Consider the following 27,500-nt stretch of genomic DNA (forward strand, 5'->3'; position numbering starts at 1 on the left):
TGGCAAATTTCACGAACTAAGTATCAAGAATATTTAACGAAGCTAAGATACACAGAGCCTAAGGGGAGTTGAGGAGTAAGAGGCAATAAAGGGCTATAAAGGTGAAATGTGGTCATGTGCTTGGAGTGGACTAAGTGACTCCCAGAGATACTGAGGGAGGAAATGGTACGGTCAGGAAGTGGTATATGCATAGTGTGTATGTATGTATGTATGTATGTATGTATGTATGTTTCTGGCTCTTTAATATTCCAGGCTGTTTTTTAATGTTTCAGGCTTTTTCTAAAATGTTCCCAGGTTCTTTCTTTAACACTTCAGACTTTTTCTAATATTCATCAGGCTATTAATACGATACTTCAGTAACCAGACTCTATCTTAAATATCCCAAGGTTTTTTTTTTAAATATTTTAGGCACTTTCTTGAAATACTTCAGGGTGGAGTGTGTGAGTTTTCAGTTTCTTTGTCTGTTGTCCGTGTGTTTGTCCATGTAAATACACGGAAAAGACACCTGGAGCGAGGAGTCAATGCTTTGTGCCTGAAGTCTCTCGTCCTGGGTTCCTACATGAAGATCAGACACCCTAGATTAGTTCACCCGATAAAACCCACCTGACGCTGCCTTGGGAGGGTTAGGTGTAGAGAGATGAAATAAGTGACAGGTATAAAGAGATAAAAGCAGTGATAGGTGTGAATCGATGATGATGATGATGATGATGATGATGATGATTGACAGAAGGAGGTCAATGTAGGCTTAAAGCTGGATGGTAAAGAACAGGTTGGAGAGGATTTAGTCGACTATCAGGTGTCTTGAGGAATGTTTGTCGTTAAGATGAAGGTAAAAGGAGGTGGTGATATGAGAGAGAGAGAGAGAGAGAGAGAGAGAGCATACGTACTGGCAGAGTCCCACGTGAACTGTCAGCTGTTGAAGTATTGATGGGGGGATAAGAATGTTAAAGAGATGGTTAAGAAATCGATAAAGATATGTATGAAAGAGAAGAAGAAAGGAGTTGTGAGATAAATTGAGACACGTGAAAGAATGGACGAAGGATGTATCGACGGATGGTATGAGGTGAAGGAGAGAACTGAGAGATGAAGGAATATTAGGGGTAAGGAAGGCGCCAACACCGTGGAGTGAGTGTAGTATGAGGGCCGGCTGGGTACTCATATCACTTCATGGTTAATGTATAAATTCAGCGAGATGATAATACAGGTAAAGGTGTAAGTACAGGTGTAATGATTCTTAATGAGATAAAGAATACCTGGCCACAAGAGTATTTAGTTAGCACGGTGTGAGTGAAACTTGGATTAATTTGACCGTAGAGTTACCCAGGAGGTGTGTGTGTGTGTGTGTGTGTGTACGTACCTATAGTTACCCTGGAGATGTGTAGTGTATATAGATATAAATATTTATCCCCAGGTAATGTTAATCTCACGGCCTGGGTGACTGGTAGCTCCTGGGCCAACATTTCACCCTCCTGGGAAATATTTGTGAGCCTTTCAAAAACATTCCGATGGCGAAATATTGATTACTGGAGGACCTGAACCAGCGTCTTATTCCTGAACGTTCCTCCTGGGGAAGAAAATAGTGATAACAATAACTTTAAGGGAATGAAGTTAGGGTCTCTGAGATGGAATTTAAGTTCGAGTTCCACCTTGTACAGTCTTAGGGTTTGTGTGTGTGTGGGGGGGTGGGTGGTTAAATATTTTATGGTTGTTGTACATTGTAATTACCAATACGGTGCCTTAATAAACGTTAGGCAACATAGTTAATAATATGTATAGTAAAGGAGATAGACAGTAGAGGTAGTAGATGGTGGATGTGTGTTGTGTTCCCCCCAAGTATTTGTCAGTCGATAACGTGAAGTAACTCCTCAGTCGTGTTCACGTTTGTCTCCACTGTATGAAGTGTGTCTCTGAGTGTCATAAGTATCAAGCGAAGAGTCTTAACGTCTTATCTCTTATTATGGTGTGAAATCTCGCTCAAAGTTAATTTATTTACACAGTTGATAGTTAGGTGATATGGGCGGCTACACTTGACGATATATATATTGAATTAGGTGGAATAGTTTATAATAAGTAATGTAACAGTATCGTAATCCTCAAGTGTCACTGAGGTGTATCGTGATTACTTCATTAATTAGAGTGGTGAAGCTGGGCACTACAGGTGTCAGGTGTCCTTCACTCACAAGCTCCTCACTCTTAACATGCACAAGTATAATTAAGTGTGATCAGCTGAATTACATCAAAGAATTTTAAACACAATATGCAAGTGTTAATTTGTTTTATGTTGATTATCAAGAGGGTTCAAGAATACGGAAAATATCGTAAATGTGATTTTTTTTTTCGGTATGATCATTTTTTTTTACTATAAACTTGAAGCACAACAAGAGATGCTGTTGTCAATAACCCGGCATGTACTGTAGTTCTTGACAGCCCTGGTGAGTGTTGCAGTGAGGTGCTCCTGTTAGCGAAGCTCTACCTGGCCCTGTTCAGTGTGTAGACATAGAGCTGTGTTACCCAGACCCTTCCTCTTGTACCCACATCCCGGTATTGGTTTTCCTTCAATAACTAGAGAATGCTTACAAAAATTTCACCTGGAGTTAATGCTTATAAAACCTGTGTCTAGGTTAGGTTAGGTTAGGCTCCTCACCGTATACACTGACCCTCGCTGATAGCTCTGGTGTACGGTAGAGGACGAGAGCCACAGGAAGCCAATTGCCCAACTAGATAAGGTGTGAAACTTGGTGCAGCTTAAGAGTGTTAAGTGGAAATTGATGCACGTGTGATGAGATTACCGATAATTACCGCTATCTGGGAGACTGGCCCAGTGGCCCACCCACCTCTTCCTCCGACTCACCTGTTGCCTCATACTACTGAGGTAATTGTCTGAAGATAAAGAAAATTTTTATATCTTATTTGAAATGAAACATTGAATCACCTGAAGAATCTCCGCCTCAGCTTGTTTCACCTAAAGAAAAGATTAACTCTTAATGTACAGTACAGTATATATGACAGATTTGGTGGATCGCGTGAAGGGTGTGTGTGTGTGTGTGTGTGTGTGTGTGTGTGTGTGTGTGTGTGTGTGTGTGTGTGTGTGTGTGTGTGTGTGTGTGTGTGTGTGTGTGTGTGTGTGTGTGTGTGTGTGTGTGTGTGTGTGTGTGTGTGTGTGTGTGTGTGTGTGTGCCAGAGCCGGTCGTCACGCCAGGTAAAGAGCTCGTGTAAATGTGTTTTATTTTTTAGCTAATATCTTACTCTTCATAATGGTCTGCTAGGAGGGACTTGCACACGACGTTAGGTTAGGTTAGGATTTGAGAAGAAAGTTAAATATACCGCAAAATCACTTTTTATTACAATTAGGTTTGCTTGTCCGATGGATCAAATATGTGAGGGAAGAACGGTAGCGGACGTCATGCCGGTGTAAGAGCCAATCAAGGAACATTATGGCCGTATACGTGTGGATTCTGTCAACAGGTACACGTGGGACAGGTTTTCCCTCCTGGGGTTACTTGTAATTAGTGTGGTGAAAGAAGCGTCGTGCCCCTTCCCCCTCCTTCTCCCTCCCCCTCAACCCTCCCTCTCCTCTCCTCCTCCTCTCCCTCTCCCCTTTCTTCAGCGTCTTTTATACCCGTTCCTGGGGAGACCAACAAAGGATTATCATCTTGCCTGAGGAGGAAGCCCCACACTGGCCGTCCGCGATACTCTCTTAAGAAACATTTATCGACAAAGAAGACGTTATCAGTGTTCTTGGTGGAGCTCTCTATACAACCCTCCCTCCCTCCGCTCCTCTCCCTCTCTCTTTTTTCTCCCCCATTCCCTCTTCTTTCTCCCTCATTCCCTCTTTTTTCTCCCTCACTCCCTCCCCCACTCCCTCTTCTTTCTCCCTCATTCCCTCTTTTTTCTCCCTCACTCCCTCGCCCACTCCTCTTCTCCCTCCCTCCCTCCCTCCCTACCACTAACCATGATCATGCCACCACCTACCTCACCCACCACCGTTACTTCCGCCCACTCTTTCCTTGTCACTGTCGTTCCCTGTCACTGTCGTTCCTTGTCACTGTCGTTCCTTGTCACTGTCGTTCCCTGTCACTGTCGTTCCCTGTCACTGCTGTTTACCGTCATTCCTACCCGCCGTGCCAGTTTAATCGACAACACACCCAGGCATATGGATCGATTAAACTCTTTTGAAGCTGATTGGTCTGTATCACCTGACTCACATGGATATTAAACTGACTCTTTCCTGTCCTGGTTAATTCCTCTGTCATCTTCGTTGTTATGTTATAATTCCCTCACCTGAAGAGAAGAGAAGAAAAGAAAAGAATATTAATTTTCGTCTGGTGGGCGACTTCTGACACACTCTGTACAGTATGGTGGGCGACTTCTGACACACTCTGTACAGTATGGTGGGCGACTTCTGACACACACTGTACAGTATGGTGGGCGACTTCTGACACACTCTGTACAGTATGGTGGGCGACTTCTGACACACTCTGTACAGTATGGTGGGCGACTTCTGACACACTCTGTACAGTATGGTGGGCGACTTCTGACACACTCTGTACAGTATGGTGGGCGACTTCTGACACACTCTGTACAGTATAACAACTCATATAACACTGAAATAAATGTTAGGGGTCACAGTAATGTTATTGGTGGCGTTCTTTCATTTACAGGTGAGGGAAGTAATTAGTTTATGAATCTCTGGTGGTGGTGGTGTGGTGGTGTAGGTGGTGGTGTGGCTGTGTAGGTGGTGGTGGTGGTGTGGCTGTAGGTGGTGGTGGTGTGGCTGTGTAGGTGGTGGTGGTGTGGCTGTGTAGGTGGTGGTGGTGGTGTGGGCTGTGTAGGGTGGTGGTGTGGTGTGGCTGTGTAGGTGGTGGTGGTGGTGTGGCTGTAGGTGGTGGTGGTGGTGTGGCTGTGTAGGTGGTGGTGGTGTGGCTGTGTGTAGGTGGTGTGTGGCTGTGTAGGTGGTGGTGGTGGTGTGGCTGCAGGTGGTGGTGGTGGTGTGGCTGTGTAGGTGGTGGTGGTGGTGTGGCTGTGTAGGTGGGTGGTGGTGGTGGCTGTGCAGGTGGTGGTGGCTGTGTAGGTGGTGGTGGTGTGGTTGTGTAGGTAGGTGGTGTGGCTGTGTAGGTGGTGATGGTGTGGCTGTGTAGGGTGTGGCGGAAGGGTATGGCTGTGTAGGTGGTGATGGTGTGGTTGTGTAGGTGGGTGGTGGTGGTGTATGTGTAGGTGGTGGTGGTGTGGCTGTGTAGGTGGTGATGGTGTGGCTGTGTAGGTGGTGGTGATGGTGTGGCTGTGTGTAGGTGGTGGTGGTGTGGCTGTGTAGGTGGTGATGGTGTGGCTGTGTAGGTGGTGGGTGGATGGTGTGGGCTGTAGGTGGTGGTGGTGTGGCTGTGTAGGTGGTGATGGTGTATGGTGTAGGTGATGGTGTGGCTGTGTAGTGGTGTGGATGGTGTATGTAGGTGGTGGTGGTGTGCTGTAGGTGGTGATGGTGTGGCTGTGTAGGTGGTGGTGGTGGCTGTGTAGGTGGTGATGGTGGTGTGGCTGTGTAGGTAGTGTGTGATGGTGTATTGCTAGATGGTGGTGATGGTGTTTGGTTTGCAGACTATCGCCCCCTCCCCCCACCACCCCTACATACAGATGCTAGACAATTTGCCCCCTTCCCCCTCCCCTCATCCTCCTTGCCACATGACTCATACACAGCTCGATTACAATACCTCCCCCTCCCCCCTCCTCGAGATGGTGAGGGGGGAGGGGGTTAATAAACAGGTCAGTGTAACACAATCTTAGTGTGAAGTAGCAGTAAGGGAGGGTAGACGGTGATCAGTCGACATGATGCCTCGTACAGTCCTTTGTTCCCTCACTTAATACTGTCCTGGAATGTGTCTTATTGTGGCCTTTTGTCTGTCTCTCTGTCTGCCTGTCTACCCACGGTTATACCTCTCCGACCTGTGGTGTAGTGGTCAGCATGCTCACCTCGCAAACGAGCGGACTCGAGTTCGATCCTCGGGCAGGGTGAAACTATGGGCAAGTTTCTTTACGCCATTTGCCTCGGTCTACCCAGCAGTAATTGGGAACCTGGATTTTAATCGATTTACGGATTGTATTCCGGGGTAATGGTTATCCAGTGCAGTTGGCGAGTGCCCGGTCGTCTCGACTATTCCTTGACATCGGGTCATGCAGCCCGTTAACTTAGGGTGTGGTTGTTTTGTTGGCGACAGCTTCTACACCTTAAATAAATTCACGCCACGGTGGCCCTTGGGCCGGCCATCCTCGTTACACAAGGGGCAACCATTATTATTCCTCTCCGTGTATGATATGTGCGGTTACCGTGTATACTTTTCCTAACACACACACACATACACACACACACACACACACACGTGTGTGTGTGTGTGAGAGCTTTTATGACCTGTGAAGGCGTGTAGGAGGTGCAGGCGTGGGGTCTAATTAGTGACTGTGTGAGGGTGGCGTGGGTTGCTTGTAATGGTCGTGTTTATTGTGGATGTGACGTGTAATTGGTCGTGGGTATGTGTGTGTGTGTGTTTGAGGGTATATATAGGCTGTAATTAGAGTGTGAATGGAGGGATTATGGATGACGGGATAGTGTGGATTACGGGGCAGTGTGGATGAATAGATGACGGGGTAGTGTGGATGACAGGGCAGTGTGGATGACAGGGCAGTGTGGATGACGAGGTAGTGTGCCTGACAGGGTAGTGTGAATGACGGGGTAGTGTGGATGACGGGGTAGTGGATGATAAACCATGGTTAGGTGAGAGCGTGGGAACACAGGCAGGGTACACGCAAAGTAATGAAGGTGAGGGTGACGCTTGACTGGCGCCGCCGCTGATCCGGTGCTTCCGTCGACCTCCCTAGGGGTCATGTGTCCTCTGGCCCTCCCTCCTTCTCCCTCCTCCCACTCCGCCCTCTCTCCTTCCCTCTACCTCATATCCCTCCTTCCCTCCTCCCCCTCTTTCCCTCCCCCTCCCCCCTCCGCCCTCTCCCTCTCTCCTTCCCCTACCTCGTTTCCCTCCTTCCCTACTTCCCTTGTCTCCCTCCCTCCCCCTCTTCCCCCTCCCTCCCTCCTCTTCCCCCTCCACCCCTACAGCTGTTTATCTCCATCATCCTACCGCACCTGTTGTTTAATCCGCCTTCATTTTGATCTCAGCATCCAGCCCAAGAATCCGTCGTTACACGCCATCTTAGTGTGTTGTCTTGTCAAATCAGTCTCCTTCGCCCGCCTATTAGAACGTATATTTGTAATGCTTGTTATAAGGGTTTATAAGTTGGGAAGGAGTGGAGTGGAGAGGGGTACGTATCAGCTTGTTGGAGACGCCTCAGGTCATGCTTCGAGATGCCTTTGTGGAGGGATTTGTTGCAAGCTGTAGTTAGACGTTTATACAGTATATGTTTTTTATTTGTTGTGGGGTTTGACACATGTTGAAAGTCCAGCTAATAAAGTCTTTGATGCTGTTGGTTTTGGAGTTTGAGCAGCCATTCAGATTTTTTTTTGTGGGGGAGGGGGGGGATCTTTTTGTCTTGGTTTTGTTGGGAGTCGTTCATCTGCTGTGTTGTGGCTTAATAGTACGGCCGTGTGGGGGGTCAGGAGGAGAGGAGGTTGGGTAGTACTGGTTAGGGCCCTGTCCTTATATGAAGCTCTCTCTCTCTTATCATCATCATCATTATTATCATCTTAAGTTGTTAGTTTTGGTCTGCATCATCAGGGGGTCGGTATTACAGGCTTAAGTCTCTATAAAAGGTAATTCCTCTGATATTATTTTGCCTTTACCCCGGCGAGAATATGTGCTGGACTTCCGTGCCTGCAACACGGGACTCAGAACTCTCTTTGTGTTGATATCCGGTATTTTATGAGAAAGTAACGAACCATTTTACTGGCCACGGGAGCTCAGTCAGTAGGTGCTTCAGGAGTACTGCCACCAGCACGCTCTTGTTAACTGGGAGCAACTAGAGGTCCTCATTCTCTCTACCTCCGTTAATTGGTTCCTGATTTTACAGTTTGAATTTCTTGATGAGGATGATTTGGAGTATATAATAACCACATGTAATATTGGTTTCCCTGAATTAGCCAAACAAAGAAGTTAAGGTCATGAATATGGTGGTGGTGGTGGTAGTGGTGGTGGTGGTGGTGGTGGTGGTGGTGGTGGTGGTGGTGGTGGTGGTGGTGGTGGTGGTGGTAGTGGTGGTTGCTGGGTAATATCCCCTCGGTATCCTCCACATCACGGGTTATTATTGAAGATAGGAGGCGGTTCATTTAATTTTTTGATAACTGTTTTGAGATTGGACAAAATCTTTATATTTTTTATTTGTTTATACGTTATTATTATTATTATTATTATTATTATTATTATTATTATTATTATTATTATTATTATTATTATTATTATTATTGTTATTATTATTATTATTATTATTTTATTTGTTATTATTTTTATTATTATTTTTGTTATTATTATTATCATCTTGTACACCTTTCACCTCAAGACAAGGCTATAATAAGAATTTGTCCTGAACGTATTACATTATCGCTTTGTGTTGCTGTGTTTACAATTTGGACCATAAGAGTGTTTGACGTGTGGTGTTGTCCTATAATATATTATGACTGAACACACAACGAGGCTGGTACATAACAGATTAATAAACAAATTCCACTTTAATTATGTGATGTATAATTACTGTGATAAATACAAACTGGCTGAAAAAAATATTATTTTTGTGTCAAACTCGAGGAGGAATTGAATTAGTGAATATTTAGGTAAGGGTAAAAGTGGACTTGATTATGCTGGCGGAAGATTGTTTAACCTGTGCTGAGCGATGCAAATTGCCTGGGTAAATAAAACACAGGTAAGGAACCTTGTTATTGCGTTAATCTTCAGCTCTTGTAACAATTAAGTTGGTGAATGATTATCAAGATGTGAAAAACTAAACACACTAATGCGAGCTGGTTCACAGGGTATTGTAGTTGAACACTGGGAGAATGAATTAGTGTGTGTGTGTGTGTGTGCGTGCATACTGAATTAGCTGGTCGTATTTGTTCAGTATAAGAGAGTTGAGATGCAATTCTCAGTTTTTGCAATGCTTCGTTTAGCCTTTTGAGTTTTTGCAATTAGAAACCCGTGTTGTTAAAACCTCTCCGGATAATGAGTTTAGGTTAGGTTAGGTTTCAGTTCCCTGTTGTTGATGACGTGTTTTCCCCGTGAGAAACCTGTAGACTGGGTTCAATATGTACAGTAGCTAAAACAACTATCTGTGCAGGTGGGGGTCGATATTGTCTCATAGTGTTCCCACAAAGTATGCACAGATAGTTGTTTTAGCTACTGTACACTGTGCACCTAAGTCATCCATAGGACCCGTCACGTGCACCTTGCTTCAAGTAAAGGAACCGCCATGTGCACACTCACACACACACACACACACACACACACACACACACACCATTATGTGTAAACCATTAACTCGGCGGGGCTCACCAAAGCCATAGGAATAAAACGGGTTCAGGTAACATTTACAGCAATTAATCTGATGTTGTGTTTCCCGGAGCCTTCCATCTTAGTTTGGTCTAACAATATTTGGAGAAGTTGATTAATTTCCCCCCGTGGTTTTTTCTCCGTCTCTGGCGATGTTACGTCCGACTGAGGAAGGTTTACACCGTTTATTTACCCGGGAGTCTTACGAGAGGCTCTCACCTGACGGCTCTCTGCCCGACTCGCCGCTGATAGTTTGGGCTTGACCTGGCTCCCTGCTGTTGCCTGCTGCGGTGCTGTGCTGGCTGTTTTTGTACAGGTGAGACGCTGTACAGGTAGTCTTAGTGTGCCGAAAGTGTTGCTGTTGTACAGTTGGTGCTATTGTACAGGTGGATCATCGCCACCCAAGAAGCTTCGCCTCTCACCAGGTTGGGAGCAGTGGGTGAAGTCTTGTGTCTAGTACAGGAGCATTGATGGCAACAGACGCTCACCTACCCCTACTGTCTCTCAACTTCCTCAGACCTGAGTGTAGTGTAGTGTAGTGTGCTGGAGTCGAAGGTCAGCATATGTACAGTATATTAGTCTGTGGAGCATTGTATAAAAGTCAAATTCTGATATAGGTACAAGTATTTTTAGAATGTATTGTGTCTTCAAGTTATACAGAAAACCACGTTACCTCTCAACTTGTTCTCGTCACAAACTTAACGAAATAAATAGGTGACACAAGGAGGAAGAGTGACTAGTGCCTCTGCTCATGACCAAGGCTGCGGTGTCTCTTCAATGTGTGGACGTAATAACATGTGGGTGCACACAGTCTGGCCATAAGTGCTGAACCAGGCAATGTGGCTGCACAAGATTGAATCGGCGAGGCCCGGGTACATGGTAGTGTGGCGACTGTGTCAAACTCCAGAGAACTTGGATAAATATTTTAGTGACTGAAGATACTTTAATGTGCTTGTAGAAATGTTAGAATTGATTTAAACGTTGTATATTGTATTGCGTTTTTGTTAGGCTCTTAGTTGTATCGGTGGGTTGTATGAATGTTTATGCGTGTATGGCTGTATGTGAGGCTCTACTGAGTGGGTTCCGTAACGATTAAATGAGTGAATGGATATAATTGATCACAAGTTATATTTAACCCCTGGCAGCTGGAGTAAGCAAACCTCTTACACTCTTCGTTGAACACACGAAGGCAGATAATCGCGAGACAGGACAAGACACAAGGGAATTCATAGTTCATCAAAATGTAATGTATCAACAAGACCAACACACACTGAGCTCACTAACACCAGCCAGTCTATCCCCCCGTTCCCCCGCACCACCCATGATAGTGTCCAGGTGTAAGTCAGATATACACCTGATGACAATAGGCAGGTGTGGCAGTATGGAACTAATGACGTTATACAGGAGGTGATGGTGTGTGGTGGTACAAATGGTGGTGGTGAACTGTATATTGTTGTACCACTCGATGTTATAATGGTGAAAATGATGAACAGATTTTGATAATGTACACAGCTTGTTTTGGTGTGCAGTTGTTTACAATGAAACAGCTGGTGGTGGTGATGCACAGCTAGTGTTAGTGAACAGATGGTAATGTACAAGTGGTGGAGATGACCCAGATGGTGATGACAGCTGGTGGCGATGATGTACAATTGATGGAAGTGAACAGCGGGTGACGATGAAAAATTGATAATGCACCGGTGGCAGTGTTCGGGCTGTACAGGTGGCGATGATACACAGGTGGTGCCGTGGTATAAAGGTGGTAATTTACAGGTGTTGGCAGTTTATAGGTGGTGATAGAGAGCAGGTGGTGCTGGCTGGCCTGGAGGAGAGAGAGAGAGAGGTGCAGGCATGGGAAGTAAGAAGGAAGAAAAAGAAGAAGCTATAAAGTGGAGAGAGAGAGAGAGAGAAGGGGAGGATCGATGAAGAGATCTGTGAGAGAGAAAGGGAGAGGGGAGGAAAGAAGGGAGAGAGATGACAGAGAGGATTGAGGGGAGGGAGAGAGGGAGAAGGGGTGGATCTAGGGGAGAGGGAGGAGAGACGGAGGGAGGGAAGGAAAGATGGAGGCAGGGAAAAAGGGAGAAAAAATGGAGGAATATGCGAGTAAGGGAGATAAGGAGGGAGGGATCTGTGAGCGAGGGAGAGAAGGAGGGAGGGATCTGTGAGTGAGGGAGAGAAGGAGGGAGGGATCTGTGAGTGAGGGAGAGGAGGACGGAGGGATCTGTGAGTGAGGGAGAGAAGGAGGGAGGGATCTGTGAGTGAGGGATGGAAGGAGGGAGGGAGGCAGGAAGTGGTCGGAGGGCCAAGACACTGATAGACCTCCGGCGTGTTTGTTCCTCTCACAATGGTTCCTCTCTCACCACCTCCTCCTTCCTTCCTTCCTTCCTTCCTTCCTTCCTTGCTTCCTTCCTTCCTCTCTCATTGTGCCTCCCTCTCACCACATGGTTCCTCACTCTGTCTTTCACCACCTCCTTTCTCCCCCTTTCTCTCTCTTACTTCTCTCCATTCTCATCCATTTTTTATCTTCACTTTCTTTTTTTCCTTTTATGCACTTATTCTCCCCGCCTCCTTCCTTTATTGCTTTCTGTCTCTCCTTCTTTCCTTCCTCACATTTTCGTGTCTCCTCTTCCTCACTTTCTCTCTTTCCTCTCCCTTCTTTTCTTACGTTCTTTATCACCACACTCTCTCCTCTCCCTGTCAATCATCATTATCTCTCATCTCCTTCCATCATCACACCCTCTCTCTCACCTGTACCTTTATCCATCTTTTACTTACTTCTTTCTCCTTCCGCCTCTCTCCTTCATTTACTGTACGTTCTGTTTCACCTCCAAATTGTATAGCTAAGATCATAAGTAATAAAAGTAGTTGTATAAGTGTGTGTGTGTGTGTGTGTGTGTGTGTGTGTGTGTGTGTGTGTGTGTGTGTGTGTGTGTGTGTGTGTGTGTGTGTGTGTGTGTGTGTGTGTGTGTGTGTGTGTGTGTGTGTGTGTGTGTGGAGAGAGTCAAATAGACTTTTTAAAATTATGTTTGTTTAAAAAGTTTGATTAATGTACCGACATATTTACATTAATTTACACATTTACTTAACCCATGATTCTGGAAGATATTTGTTTACATAGTTATTTACAGATTTACTTAACCCATGATCGTAAGAAGATAGTTATTTACATAGTTATTTACAGATTTACTTAACCCATGATCGTAAGAAGATAGTTATTTACATAGTTATTTACGCTCATTTAACCCACTATGGAAAGATAGAAATAGTAAAACAAAACAAAAAAGATATATAAGAGGCTAAAACGAGCAAGTAAGTGCAGTAGAGTTACCAAGGTGACGTTACATGGCACAACATCCAAGAAAATTAACACGGTAATGGTCGGGAGGCTGGAGAGTGAGGCAGATTGTCCGCTCATTTACCCCCGTTGTAACTGCTTCTCTTAGGGGCGCGCTGCTGGTCAGGGCTTTGCACCACCTTAACCTCTCTACTGCACCAATACCTAATAATATGTAGTAATAGGAACAACGTGTCTATTTTACGCATTGATATGTTTGGGTATATGTTTTGATGTTGTTTAGGGGTAGGGGTGGGTGGGTGTTATTCAGTGTTTTGGTCTGGCAGTGTCGATTGGCCTTGGGATTTTGGGTTTAACTTCCTGTGGGGGAAAACGTTTGGCAAAGTTGAATTGACCTGAAGACGGTGGGGAGGGGGGAACCTTCTCTTCTCTTTCGGGATATTTCTGTGGATTTGGTTGCCCGATAATTCATTTGTTACGGAAAGTCGTAAATATGAATCAGGTAAACAAAAGGTGTGTTGTAGATAGCTCTTGTATACATGGAAGATATTGTGTGTTAAGGTTAGGTTAGGTTAGGTTAGGTTAGGTTAGGTTAGGTTAGGTTAGGTTAGACCTTGGATTTATAGGTTAACTTTAACGTGTAGTAAATGCCAGAGAAATTGTTTAACGGTGAACCTAGCGTCTCTCTGTCTGTCTGACGAAACTAAATCATTTCACTTTAGTTGACCTGTTTTATTTGTGTTTGTTTAACTGTGTCGAAATTCTTAGTGCATATATTTAAGCCTTGTTCAAATGGGATTATTCCATTGAGTGTGATCGTGAATTGCGTTACTGATTTTGTTGATTATATTTTTTGAAGCTTAATGTGTGTGTGTGTGTGTGTGTGTGTGTGTGTGTGTGTGTGTGTGTGTGTGTGTGTGTCGTGCCAACTCTGAACTCCTGGACTGAATCTCAAACACACGTCTGGGCGGCTGTGTTGTAGGTGATATAAATTTTCCTAAGCTGGCTGGATTTTTGTACTTGTTTAAATTCAGTTTGTCGGAGTTTTCGTGATGCTGATTGCTCAACACACACACACACACACACACACACACACACACACACACACACACACACACACACACACACACACACACACACACATATATATATATTTGCTGTGGTTAACCCCCTAACATGACCTCTTAAACCACCTTAAACATATATCGAGACTAGGTGTAGGTGTTGGCACGGTGGGCCCAAACCTGCGGTGTAAACTGACTGTGTTATGAGAGAAGCGCTCATAATGTTATTGAAATTTTTACCGAACTGCTGGAAAGATTTATAATAACTGCCATCGATAGGACGAGCTATAATTCGGCCAATTTTCGCAAGCAATTTGGTATTGATATTTTGAAAGGGAAGTTGGGTATTACTGATACTAACCTTGCTGGTAATACTGCCTGGGACATTGACACAGTTACCAAGTTAGAGAAATTGTGTTTAGATATAATGATAGTCTTACACAATGACTGTCACCATTTAATTTTCTTCTCTTCCTCTTCTTGTTCTTCCTCCTCTTCCCCCTCCTCCACCACTGTACAACACCCAGTAGTAAGTGCACACCCACACCGCTGGTTTCATATGAGGACTTATTGTGTCGTTGTGTATGTGTTCTATTGTGTTGGCTAACTATGTGAACTGCTGCTCATTATACATGTTATTTCTTCTTTTGCAGGTGAGTGGCTGAGCAGGAGGTAACGGCCTGGGGAAGTAGGTTACCTGGAGGAGGAGCACCCCTTAATCAACACCAGGTAGGAAGGAGAAAAGAGGAGAGAGGAGGTAAGGTTAGAGAGAGAGGGAGAGTGTTGGGACTCTCTGGTTGGTTCGAATTTTCAAATATGCCCAAGTTGATGTTTTTTCTGTTCTAAATGACGTTGAGATATCGCATCTGGCTACGGCAGCGCGCGTCCGGTTAAATGACAGGTAGTAGGGCAGGTGAGACCAGGTAACCAACCACTAGCAGCTTTGTTTGGCCGTTGGGTATGGTGGTCCTGTGACTCAGAGATCAGTGACAGGAATCTCCAATACCCACTTAAATAATTACTTGATTGATATATGTATTCAGGATAGTTCTGTTGGCTGTAACTACAGGTAACTGGTCTCTCTAGTGGTCCAGTGTTAGTACAGGAGGGAACTGGAGTACTTGGACACTACCTGTAATGTTCAGTAGGGTCAGACTGGACGTTCGTCTCTGTAACTGTGAATTTAAGAACATTTATCCCTCTGACTTACGATTCCATACACTGTTGGCGGGTAAAGTGAAGTCGAAGTTACTCTTAAGGTGGTTGGTGAGGTTTGTTGGCCACAACTGTGAAAACTAAAGTGAGGCTCGAGTCTGTGTGGACTGAGACTACTGGACCAGGTTGTTGAGGACAGACTTAGGTCATGTCTCACCCCGTGTTGTGGGTCGGTAAGTGTTATCTGTGTTTCATGGCTCGGCTGTTTGGCTCTCACAGGTTCAGACAGACTCAGTGTTCACTCTTTGTTGAGTATCAATGGTGAAGTGTTGATGGTGTGTTTATATTCCTTCATGGTGTACAAAACTGTTCAAGGAACTGTGGTGGAGGAGAGAGGCTCTCAACCCACCCGAGGTAAACACCAGGTCTTGTATCCTCAAACATTCCTACCTTATTTTTTCCTTAACTTGGAACCTGTATATAACTGTTGTACCACACAAATATATCGACCATAAATGACGTCTAAATTACACATTAATTCAGCTGGGGGTAGATGAGGCCGTCTTAGCCTTAATTAACGATCGAACATTTGAGAAGCGTCAGTGAGACTTATATCTTGTGTTGATGAGAGTGGCGGCGGCTAGTGTTTGTAAACACCCAGGCTCCCTCCTCCGCCAGACGAGTTTACTTGCACCGTAATTGTAGTGCTGGGTGAAGAATATATCAAGTGCTTCTTATACATTAATGAGGTAAGTCTACCGCACTACACACTCACCCAGACTTCAATATTTAAGTTGATTCCCAAACAAGCCAGCGCTCCACTGCCGTATTTTGCATAAACTATTGACTTGTTGGGGGTAAGGTGTTGTGGGCAGGGTTTTGAGATGTCACACGGCACAGTACGTCCTGCTTCATGGTGTTGACGAGTGAGGTGGTGGTGGTGATGGTGGTGGTGGTGGTGGTGGCGGCAAAATTAGGGAATTGATAAATAAATGAATCATCATTCATCTCCCCAAATGGTGTAATTATATGTCAGTAGTGTGGCAGACGTGTCGTGCGTCAATACGTGTTTTGTGTATGTTTTTTTGTAATAGGGCGATAGTGTTTTGGTTAGTTGGTCGAGCTTGTGTTAGTGTGATGCTGTGGTTTGTACTTTATGGTAGTGTCTGTGTGGTGTAGTGTAGTGTAGTGTGGTGTGGCTGATGATGACTGATAGCCAGACCCACCTCGTAATTACCAGCTAAACGTTGTCTTGTGTTGTGCTTCTCCTACTACCGAGGATGGAGAATGGTGAGAGGAGACTGCGGAGAGGAAGGGCACACAAACAAACCAGCCCGGGAAGCTACACTCACCTAGTAGCTCCACCTCACCTAGTAGCTCCGCCTCACCTAGTAGCTCCACCTCACCTAGTAGCTCCACCTCACTAAGATTCCCACACTGTCTCGTCATGGTCCACGGTGTGTCTGGAGGCAGTGTGGGGGGGGGGCATCTCACGGTATGGTGAAATTTTCAAAGGTGTAGGCCAGTGTGTTGTAGCGTGCATTGGTCACTCACTGTAGTGCTGGAGGGGTTGTTTCCCCTCTCTCTCTCTCTCTCTCTCTCTATCTCTCTCTCTCTCTCTCTCTCTCTCTCTCTCTCTCTCTCTCTTAATGTCGACAAATGCTTCCCACACTACTTACCCGGCGACCAAGCTTCTCCAGCTATCGACTTGATCAACCAGGCTGTTGCATCATGTAGGTCACGGGTCAACATATTCCTTTTTAGCGGCTGGTAACATGTTGAGGAACCTTTGGGCCTCATGTTTACACTTTGTTGTCTAGATATGTATATTTTACCTCAGGTTTTCAGTGGGGCGGTTTTACATAGTCTGTCAGGCATTATGATGTAGCAGAGATGAGTCTTTCCCGTTTGCTGATGAAGGACCCAGCCTCCCAGTCTTCTCCATGCATATTTTATGATGGATCTCTCGGCAGCGTTCTTGAGAGTGCAGTCTGGATGCTTCTACGGGATTCCATTACTTGAGCTATAACTTTAGTTAACGGTTAGTAGACTCTGTATTGTACGTCGTCTAGTTCTGCATTAGTGGTGACCCTGTGTCGTGGTGTCAGACACAAGAGCGTACAGCAGTGTTGTCACTTATTTGGCATCGTTTAAAAGCTTTCATCCTCCAACCTGTTGTCTTTTAGCTGAGAGGTAGTTGTTGTGTTGTTAGCTGAGGTAGTAGTTGTGTTGTTAGCTGAGGTAGTAGCTACTTTGTTATGTACGCCAGATCTCTTAGACGTGTCCCCTCTGCGATGTGTAATAAGGGGGCCGACTTGTCTCTCCCTTACATTACCCACTACAGCTTCACCGTTCCCCTCACGTCTGTACAGTTGAGGGATGTCTCCATTCAGCATCTTATTAATCTCTCGTGCCCAAGGAGTAATACCCAGTTGTGCAAGTTGAGGTTGTCCTGGGGGCCGACGTGGTGTTCTTGTTGAGTCTTGGCGTCGTACAGTACAGTAGGCTGGAGATGACGCCTTGGTGTAGGTATTTCCTGTGTCCTAGTCAGTTATGTTTACCATGGCTAGCTGGGAGGACCACAGGTAGGAGGGGGACCACAGGTAGGAAGGAGGGCCACAAGTAGAAGGGAGAGCCACAGGTAGGTGGGAGGGCCACTGGTGAGCTGGCGGGCTGAGGTCTGGTAGGATGGCTGGCCACAGTTAGAAGGAGGACCACTGTGTAGGTTGGCGGATTGTGGTGGTGGACGGTTGTAGGAGGAGGGCCACTGGTAGGTTGGCGGGCCACAGGGAGTGCCACTGGTAGGATGGCTGGCCACAGTTAGAAGGGAGGACCACTGGTAGGTTGGCGGGCCACGGGGAGTGCCACTGGTAGGATGGCTTGCCACAGTTAGAAGGGAGGACCACTGGTAGGTTGGCGGGCCACGGGTAGGCGGACGGGCCGCTGGCAGGTTGGCGGGCCACATTTAGGAGGGAGGGCCACTGGTAGGTTGGCGGGCCTCGGGTAGGGAGGGCCGCAGGTAGGAGGGAGGGCAACTGGTAGGATGGCGGGCCACTTCGTGCCAGTAAGCACTTAGTTCAGCAGCAGGGCGTGGCAGCCCCTCTACCTAGGGTTCTCTCATCCCTAAATCTAATTATCCCTGAGGGTGAGGACCATGACTCCTATCATATTGGGACAGTATGGCACCACGTCACGCTACTCGCCGCACCCCACTTTACTCACAAAATGCGCAACATCGCTTTGGTCGTCACGCAGAACACGTCACCTCAGTTGATTTGGTCGCTGTACAGTGTATGAGCACGTCGCGCCACACAACACGTCGTATCAGGTGAGCACGTCATGTTTCTCCAGCAGGTCACGTCACTCGCCAGAAACTAAATATCAGAGACCGTGTTCTGAAAAACTCGCACGATGAAGATTTTATTTCGTAAATCATATTAAGATAAGCACATCTAATTACCTTACTCTTACAGCTAGTTCGTCTCGCTTTTGAGCCTTTACCGCTGTACAGTAGTTAAAAGTAAACCAAGTGGGTGTTGTAATATTAGAAGTTAAGAGAAAGAATGTGTTTACGAACCTTTGGGAACCCGACACCTTGGCTGGGTCTAGTGGGGAGGAACCTGGAGGGGGTGATCTTCCTCCTGTGTTACAAGACCAACTGTGTATACCTGTCTGATGATGCACCCCGCAGGTAAATGAAAATTGGAAGAGCAATTAAGGGGAGTTAGGCAGGTAACTTAATTTCAGGTAAGTGATACATAGGAGTGGGGTGAAGGGTAGGGACCTTCTTTACTTTTTATCCCCTGAACAATAATTGTGGGGGGTAATATAACGAGTGTGGCTGTCTGTCAGTTGGTTCGTGTCAAACATAATTTCCGTTTGATAGTTTTACCACTAAACATTATTAATTCAGTTTTGGTGTGAGTGTATAATGAGAGGGTGTTGTTGGGGGAGTGTTGTGTGTGTAGGTGTCACAGGTACTCAGAGTTAGAGCTGGTTTAGGGAGGGTCGAGGGGCGGCTCCATTACCAATATCTGTGAGAGAGAGAGAGAGAGAGAGAGAGAGAGAGAGAGAGAGAGAGAGAGAGAGAGAGTACTTACATGATCATTTAACAGCTGTGGTCGTTCCAGTATCTGTCGTCATACCACCATAAAGTATTGGTGTTCTGCACTAACAGTTACAAGTGTTTAATATAAAATGAGTTCAGTGTTCAGCAAAAACAAAAGTCGTCGCGTGTAAAGTAAAATGAACCCGTATGATAGTGATTGGTTTTTAGGATGTCGAATAATCATAGATATAACCGTAAGTAGGACCACACTATTACCAGTGGAAGGACTTGACCAGTTACATTGACTATTGGACACGTTAAACAGGCGCAGGGAGGAAGCGTGTGTTGTAGCTACACTATCAGCGGGGTGTCTCCTTGTTATTCTGTCCTTAAATGTCATTGAAAACCTATGGTGTCTGTGTGCTGTAAAATGTGATAAAATTTGTAAATATATTATATGAACGTATAAACAGCACGCGCGCACACTGTGTGTGTGTGTGTGTGTGTGTGTGTGTGTGTGTGTGTGTGTGTGTGTGTGTGTGTGTGTGTGTGTGTGTGTGTGTGTGTGTGTGTGTCCTCCCTCCTCCCTGCTATCAATGTCCAGTATTGTAATTTCCTAAGTCGGCGGAGGTACTGCATATCCCTTCCCCCCATGTAGAGCGTACCGGTTCGTCCTCTGAAGATTAGTCAATATTTGTAATTAATTCTGAGTAGCTAGCGTGACTGACGGCTCCCTCAGGAACAAAGGCAGCCTTGAGGAGACTTAAAAATACCCTTGAGTTATTTTGAATCCCTTTCCTTGGTGAAGAACGAAGGAGTCTTGTTCAGGTAAGGTAATTGGCATCGGGAGCCTATATTATTAACATTAACTCGAACATCTGGCGTCCAGGCGTGCTTAACACAACACATCACAACACAACATAACCCTTTCTTTTTATAAAAAACAACAGGACAGGTAGACGCCAGGTTCTATACAGGTGTAAGGTTGAGATGTGGGAGTAGTGTTGTTAGGGGGCCTGGAGCGTAGGCAGACACCTGGCTCCTCTCACCAGTCCCCGCCCACCTGGGATCCACTCTCACCATCTGATATTTATGCAGGGAAAAAGCTGTGGGGGTCAGCCAGGAAGGTGAGCATCAGAGAACGTTTTCGCCAACCTTATCTTAATACAACAGGATTTATTGGGAATATTTTAGAAGCCAGTTGTTTGTTTTGCAGTGGTCGTGTTGAAGAGCATGGTGGTGGAAGCGACCTGCCTAACACACACTGCTCCCTGACTACGTCCCACACCACTACACTCCCCTCACGGATGCTTTATCTCATACACAATAGTGTTGTATGTTCTTCTAAAATAACTGCTGGAAATACTTAACTCTCCTACAATTATGATATTTGACGAATTTCGCACTGAATGGGAAATTGGTGATGGCGTAACTGGAGAGGCTATGTGAGAACATTTCTGTTTGATTAAGGTTACTCAAGTGTGGTGGGAGAGACACATACCATGGTGGGACAAGGAGCACCACCACAGCCCTCACCACTCACCTTCACCAACACTCTTCCCCGTCTCCCCGTTAGTGTCCTCGACGTTCGGTTTATGGGTTTGTCTTCCTGTCCGTTGTTATGTGTTGATGTGATCGGCACCACAGTTAGGAAATAAACTTTGTACACATGTCACAGTTGATTGGTCTTGAAAATAGCAGACCATTAGTAAATTTTGTTCAGCATCAAAGGTTGAAGTTCACCCAATAAGGTCAACTCCTTGTTGCTCCCACAGGTATTAGACAAACTCTACAGTATTTTCACAGCTAAAAGTGACCAGCTTACTTTAGCTACCGTTTTACTATAATGATCGCCTTGCTGCAGAGACCACCTTAGTCCAGCGAACATCATACTCCAGCGACTACATTACGTAATTAAGAAGATTTGTAACCAGGTGAGAAGGTTGGGTCATCTTACCCTCTGACCTGACTACCGACTGCTGCGGTGCTTTCTGAAGATTAGTAGGGTCATTACCTAATACCTGACCATTGTGGACTTGATCTCACCCTCCTCTGTATATAAATACCTTGTTATGTATTTCTCCTTAGTCTGTACTCACCCCTGAAGATGTGAATTACACGAAAGCGCTTGGGAACTTTGTGTTTTCTTCTTTCCTTGTGGTTATCAGCATATATATACAGTATATATATATATATATAAATATATATATATATATATATATATATATATATATATATATATATATATATATATATATATATATATATATATATGTGTGTGTGTGTGTGTAGAATGAATCAATGATATGAAGTCCGGTGGTGGTCGAGGTATAACTCAGTGGTGTCATGAAGCGTCACGGTGGACCTTTTTGAATTGCCAATTTGCCAGTGACCGACTGACATGGTGTTGGCGGGACACGTGTTCACCCATTCAAGTAATAACACACCCAGCCGTGCTTAACTTACCTCATCAACTGATATATATATATATATATATATATATATATATATATATATATATATATATATATATATATATATGTGTATATATATATATATATATATATATATATATATATATATATATATATATATATATATATATATATATACAGGGTGATTCAGCACAGAGTACATTAAATTGGAGGATGGAATTCCTGGATCATTCTAAACCACAATGTCTCCATGGTAAAATGTCAGATTCTGCATAGTTTCCATGTTACAATACATTTAAGATGTTGCATTACTGAGAGTGAATTTGAAGTGAAACCCCCGTAGGTTTTTGGAATCATTCATCCACAGATCTCTACAGTGTGGCCACCTCTTTGTTACAACCTAAAGGAAATGTTCAAAGTTGCCCCCTTCTGCCTCAATGCAGGCCTGTACATGTCGTACCATTGATTGTCTGACTCGTTCCAGAATGCCTGGACTATGTTTAATTTGCTCGCACCTGTCACGAACACGTGGGCATATACAGAATCTGACATTTTACCATAGAGACATTATGGTTTAGAATGATCTAGGGATTTTATCCTCCAATTTAATGTACTCTGCGCTGAATCACCCTGTATATATATATATATATATATATATATATATATATATATATATATATATATATATATATATATATATATATATATATATATATATATATATATATATATATATATATATATATATATATATAATACACACACACACACACACTATTAAAGTCTCACTGTCTTTTAATACGTTATAATTATTATTATTATTATTATTATTATTATTATTATTATTATTATTATTTTGTTTATATTTGCATTTGTGTATCCTCGTGCATGTTTGTGTGTGCTTGCTTTTTATGCGTGTGAGTTTGCTTGCGTGTATATTTTAAGTATCGAGCAGAAGTGAAGTGTTGTAGTTGCGTGTCACCCAGAGTTAATGTACGAGTATTTTACCTCTACTTGTAGTGTTAGCTCCCGGGATTGTATGTTTGCTCTTCATATGTGTGTGTAGTTTCACCCGTGAACCTTACAGTGTTAACATGAAGATATTTAAGTTTTGACGTGAGATCGGACGCTGATTAGCTAAAACGTCACCTTAGGTTAGGTTAGTGTTAAATTAGCTAGGGGGTTAATCTTCAGGTCATCCGAAATAAGGCACAACTCAGAGACGAGGCCGTGCATTATTTTTACGGGGGTGACCAAAAAGGGACGGAAAACGGAGAGACTCAAGTGGAGTGTCTGTTATTTTTGTCGTAATGCAGTAATCGTCGTCATTTTTAAATAGCCTGTTGAACATTTGTAAAGGAAATATACCGAAAATTTTACAGTTCAATTTGATAAGTAATGTTAATGTCGGTACTGCCTCTCTTAGACACCCTGGTAGGAGATATAACTGGAGACCTGTGTTGACTGAGGGAGGTGATGCGGCCCTCCCACCTCCACCACCACCATGATTCATATCGACGCTCATTAAGTTTATTCGCTGATAACATTATCAGTGCAGATTTAGGCAGAAATTTCAGTTTGTGTGTTTTTTACTTGGTGACGTTAAAGGTGTTGGTTTAGTCCAGAAGTGGTGGAAGTGTGTCACCTTCACCAACCATTCTCACTTATTAACAAAGTATCGCTCTATTTATTTATTTATTTGTGATTTATTTATTAGTTCATTTTTCCTAAGTTGATGGTTGAAGGACATAACTATACTATGGTAGACTCTTAGGCAGTATTTAGTCCGCCGTCTCGTGTGGCAGTCAGTCTTAGTGAGCCACGGCGAGACGTTGTCATCTTTCCACTCTGGATGAAAAAAATATCTTAAGAACTTTTGAAATTCCGGAACCTGACGGGCACCATGGGGGGGGGGGAGAGATTGCACTAGGGAGGAAGGAAAGGAAGTAGTGGAGGGAGGCAATAATGGTCGTTAAGGGGAGCCGGAAGGGAAAGGGAGAAGGGGGAGGCTGAGGCACCAAGGGGCAGGAGGAGATGAGAGGAATTATCTGGGGAAAAATTATCAAGAGGAAGGAATGGTGAGTAGGGGGAAGAGGAGGAGAGATGTTTGAGGTGTGGTGGGGGGTTGGAGGAGTTGACAGGACGAGGGAGACCGAGGGACAGTCATTGAGTTTGGAGGATTTTATTATTATTATTTTTTAGAGGGGGATTGAGGTACTGGAAGTAGATTTTTACGTGATGGGAGAGAGAGTGAGACACAGTCATTGGGTTTGCTTGGTGATATTTTAGCGGTAGGAGGTGAGGGAGGGAGAGGGGTAGTGGATGATACAGGCAGACAAGCAACCATACTCATGTGGCTGTGTTAACTCACCCTGGCTAGATTGTCCCTCCCCCTTCCCCCCGGACTATTCCCCCTTTTTAGTTTTGTTTGTCCCCCACACAGGAGAGACCACTGGGTAAGGTAGCCGTGTGTCCAACAACTCTTCAGCCTGAAACATTGGCGGGTCAGCCCATGTTGTGAGCCTGACGCCACCACCACAGGTTTAAATGCGAGAAGAAATGTTTAATGGTTTAATTGTGGATATGTTTTAGTAAAAATTTAAAACTTGTATCCGAAAATTGGGCACATGGAACTTTAGATCTCAGATTAAAGTTTATCCTGTTAGATATGATAAATATTCCAATACTCTTTCTAGGTCGTGCAATATAAACAGTTATGATAAATATGTTATTGATAAGTACATATATCAACACCATCATGAGGGACAGTATTTGTGAGCCAGTAAGGTTTTTCCCCACAAGCCCGGCGGGGACAGTGTTGATTGAGTCTTCAGGTTGTCGCTCGTGTGTCCAGTAGCTCACACCCTGACACACAGCTGACGGTGCTCCAGTGCTGACGTGTATGGGGGAAATTCAGTTTGTAATGTGAAGACCATCGGGGAATACGGAATGTTTGAGTGAAGGCGAAGAGGGGGGGAGGAAGGACGCGCGTGTCTCCCGGGATGGTGTGTTTAATGCTGTGTGTGGTGGAAGTTTTATTGAGCAGGGTGTTGGGGGAGAAGCTCAGTTACCCCGTGTTACGCCCCACGAGGTAACTACCAGCCGTTCTTTATTGCCTCGACAATAACCCCATCACCAGCTCTGTTTAGTGTCTTGCTTCTAGTAGTAATGTTAGTGAGAGAGAGAGAGAGCACTGTACTCATATCAAACATCAGACAGAGGTACACATTCCTTGTACAATAAGCTGACATGTTGTGTTAAATGTGAAGAAGAAAAAAAGATAAAATGATGTCAGGGAGGCGGGTGAGGGTTACAGCAACTGTACTAGTAAGCTGGTGAGCGAGGGAGGGAGGGAGGGCTCCTAGTGAGGAGGAAGGAAGGGAGAGAGAGAGGTCAAGCAGCAGTACAGTATTACGTGTTGTGATCTGGTAATAGGAACATATCCCCAGGCTTTACAGTTGGAGGTGTCTTAGTGTTATTGATCTTGTCAAGTCAAAATTCACATTCTACTAAAGTACTTTATCTTTAAACGCTTGTTACATATGACAAATTTAACACTATTAATTTTATTGTCTCCTACCAAGAGTAAACTAAGAGAGGTTGGCGTAGTAATAGTAGAAGTAGTAGTAGCTAGGATAGCTACTTATGTATTAGGATATTTAATATTAAGGTAATAAAATGGCGGCGAAGGTGTGGACTATTGGGGGAGGCTGGAGGCCACGTATAAAAAAAGTAGTAATAGTAGTATTATTAATCACCATCTTCTTCTTGTTTTTTTTTTTATGATTATACTCAGAAAATGGAAAGACACACCATTCGTTGCCTTAATGGAACCATTGCATGTAATAATCCCTAATATTACGCTGCAGAAAAATTAACTCAACAAAAAATTTTCAAAATCTCTTAATTAATGATAATAATCGCTAATGGACGCAAAAAATATCCTAAAGCTGACACGAAGAAGAGAACACTGGAGAAGAATAACGTTTGGGGGAAGACACTACCAGAGATGATGGTTGTGTAGTGTTAAACGACGCCGTGGTTACTTGTTCACTGTTAAACATGTTACAGTACTTGTTCGGTGTTAAAAGTGTTACTTGTTGTGTTAAACATGTTACTTGTTGTGTTAAACATGTTACTTGGGTGTTAAACATGTAACTTGTTCAATGTCAAACATGTTACTTGTTAAACATGTTACGTGTTGGGTGTTAAACATGTTACGTGTTCAGTTTTAAACATGTTACTTGTTAGGTGTTAAACGTGTTACTTGTTCAATGTTAAACTTAAAAACATCTTATTTGTACAGTCTAAAAAAAAAAAGGTCGACTGCACTCGAGTCAGGTGTAGTGTCTTTATCGAAGTGGTGACCTCGAGGTGTTACTGTTCGACCCCCAGGAACGTCTAGCAGCACTGGGTTGTCTTGGCGAATATTGTATGTCAAGTGTGAACGTCGTAGCTCCTTCAGTTGTCGGGTTACGCTTCAGTTGTCGGGTTTTTAAGCTTCAGTTATCCGGTTACGCTGCCGACATGCGTAGTTGGCGCGATAGTTACGTGTGCAGCGGTGAACATTTGCGTTCAATAAAAGTCGTGTGTATGTCTTTGAACATGTGTGTTTAATATAAGTTCCGTGTTCAACGTTTAATTATGAGTGTAGTTAAGTAATTATAGCGTCAAGTTCGCTGATGCATCTCAACACAGCTTGTAAAGTGGCGGAGAGGTAAACTAGAGTGTGCTATTATTTTGGCGCGTTAAGTAAAGTTTGCGTGTACAGTTTTAAGTAAGCGAGTTAAGTAGCCCACTTGTCTAACTTAACCCATCACTTGTGGGTATAATGACGCCCGGTTTAGTGTGGGTTGCGTCTCTCTCTCCTCACAGTCTCCTACAGTACAGTATGTGATATGGAACCCGACTCCAAAATTCCTGTTCATATTCCATTTTGAAATTTGAACCCCCTCCTCCCCTTTCCTCTTTCCTCCTCCTCCCCCCGCCTCTTTCTCCTTTTCCTCCTCTTCCTTCCGCTTTTCCTCCTCCCACTATCTTCCTCCCCCTTCTCCTCTCCTCCCCATTCAATAGAGTTTGTATTCACCATTATTTTTCCCATATACACTTGTTATTGGTCAGGTTAGGTCGGAAAAATCGTATTGGACTGCATTTATAGAATTGACGCTCCCCCCCCACCCTTGTTTCATAGTGTATATAGGTTTTTGGATCCATGGGCGGTATAGGACGATGCTTGCAATCTTTTTGTCACTTTTCCTCCTGTTATTTTTTCATCGTCCATCCTTCTTTATAAGGAAACGAGAGAGATGAAGCGTTGTTGATTAACTAACTACCCGAACGCTAACCTAACCTAATCCTCCCAAGTAGAGTTATGGTTTTTAATCAGTAAACAGTGTCTAGGTCTTCAGTCATGTGATCGTAATACTATGTTTTGAAGGCCTTATATAGGGCAAAGTTCCTCAAATTTTCGTCTAGTTTTGATCCAGAGACAAACAAAAAATGCTGGCACCTTCCAGTTTCGTAAATATAATCTGTAAAGCAGAAAATATTATAAATTACTAATCACCGTTCGTTTACACCCAGTAACGGGCGTCTCAAATACTGTTCACATCCAGTAGCGGGCGTACCTTGGTGTCAGTCCCCGCTTGGAGTTTTTTAAAATTTTCTTGGGAAGCGAAAATCAGATTTATTTTTTCTTGTATTTAAAGTTAAAACGTCACCCAAACTCAGAGCTGCACCCTGAATGTAAGAGGTATTTTTCCCCTCCAGGTTTTACTACGAACGGGTTAGTAGTAAAGAATTGACGCTCTTTTGTCGCCTTTGATGATGATGATGATGATGATGATGATGATGGTGGTGGTGATGATGATGATGATGATGATGATGATGATGATGATGATGATGATGATGATGATGTTGTTGTTGTTGTTGTTATTGTTGTTGTTGAGGATGATGATGTTGTTGTTGGTCCGGAATATAAAAAAAGATTCATAACCACTGTATGTTTATATTATGTATATCGTGTTTTATTCTGTG

This window comes from Homarus americanus, unplaced genomic scaffold, assembly GCF_018991925.1.
Source record: "Homarus americanus isolate GMGI-L3 unplaced genomic scaffold, GMGI_Hamer_2.0 scaffold24588, whole genome shotgun sequence".
In the NCBI taxonomy this organism is placed as follows: domain Eukaryota; kingdom Metazoa; phylum Arthropoda; class Malacostraca; order Decapoda; family Nephropidae; genus Homarus; species Homarus americanus.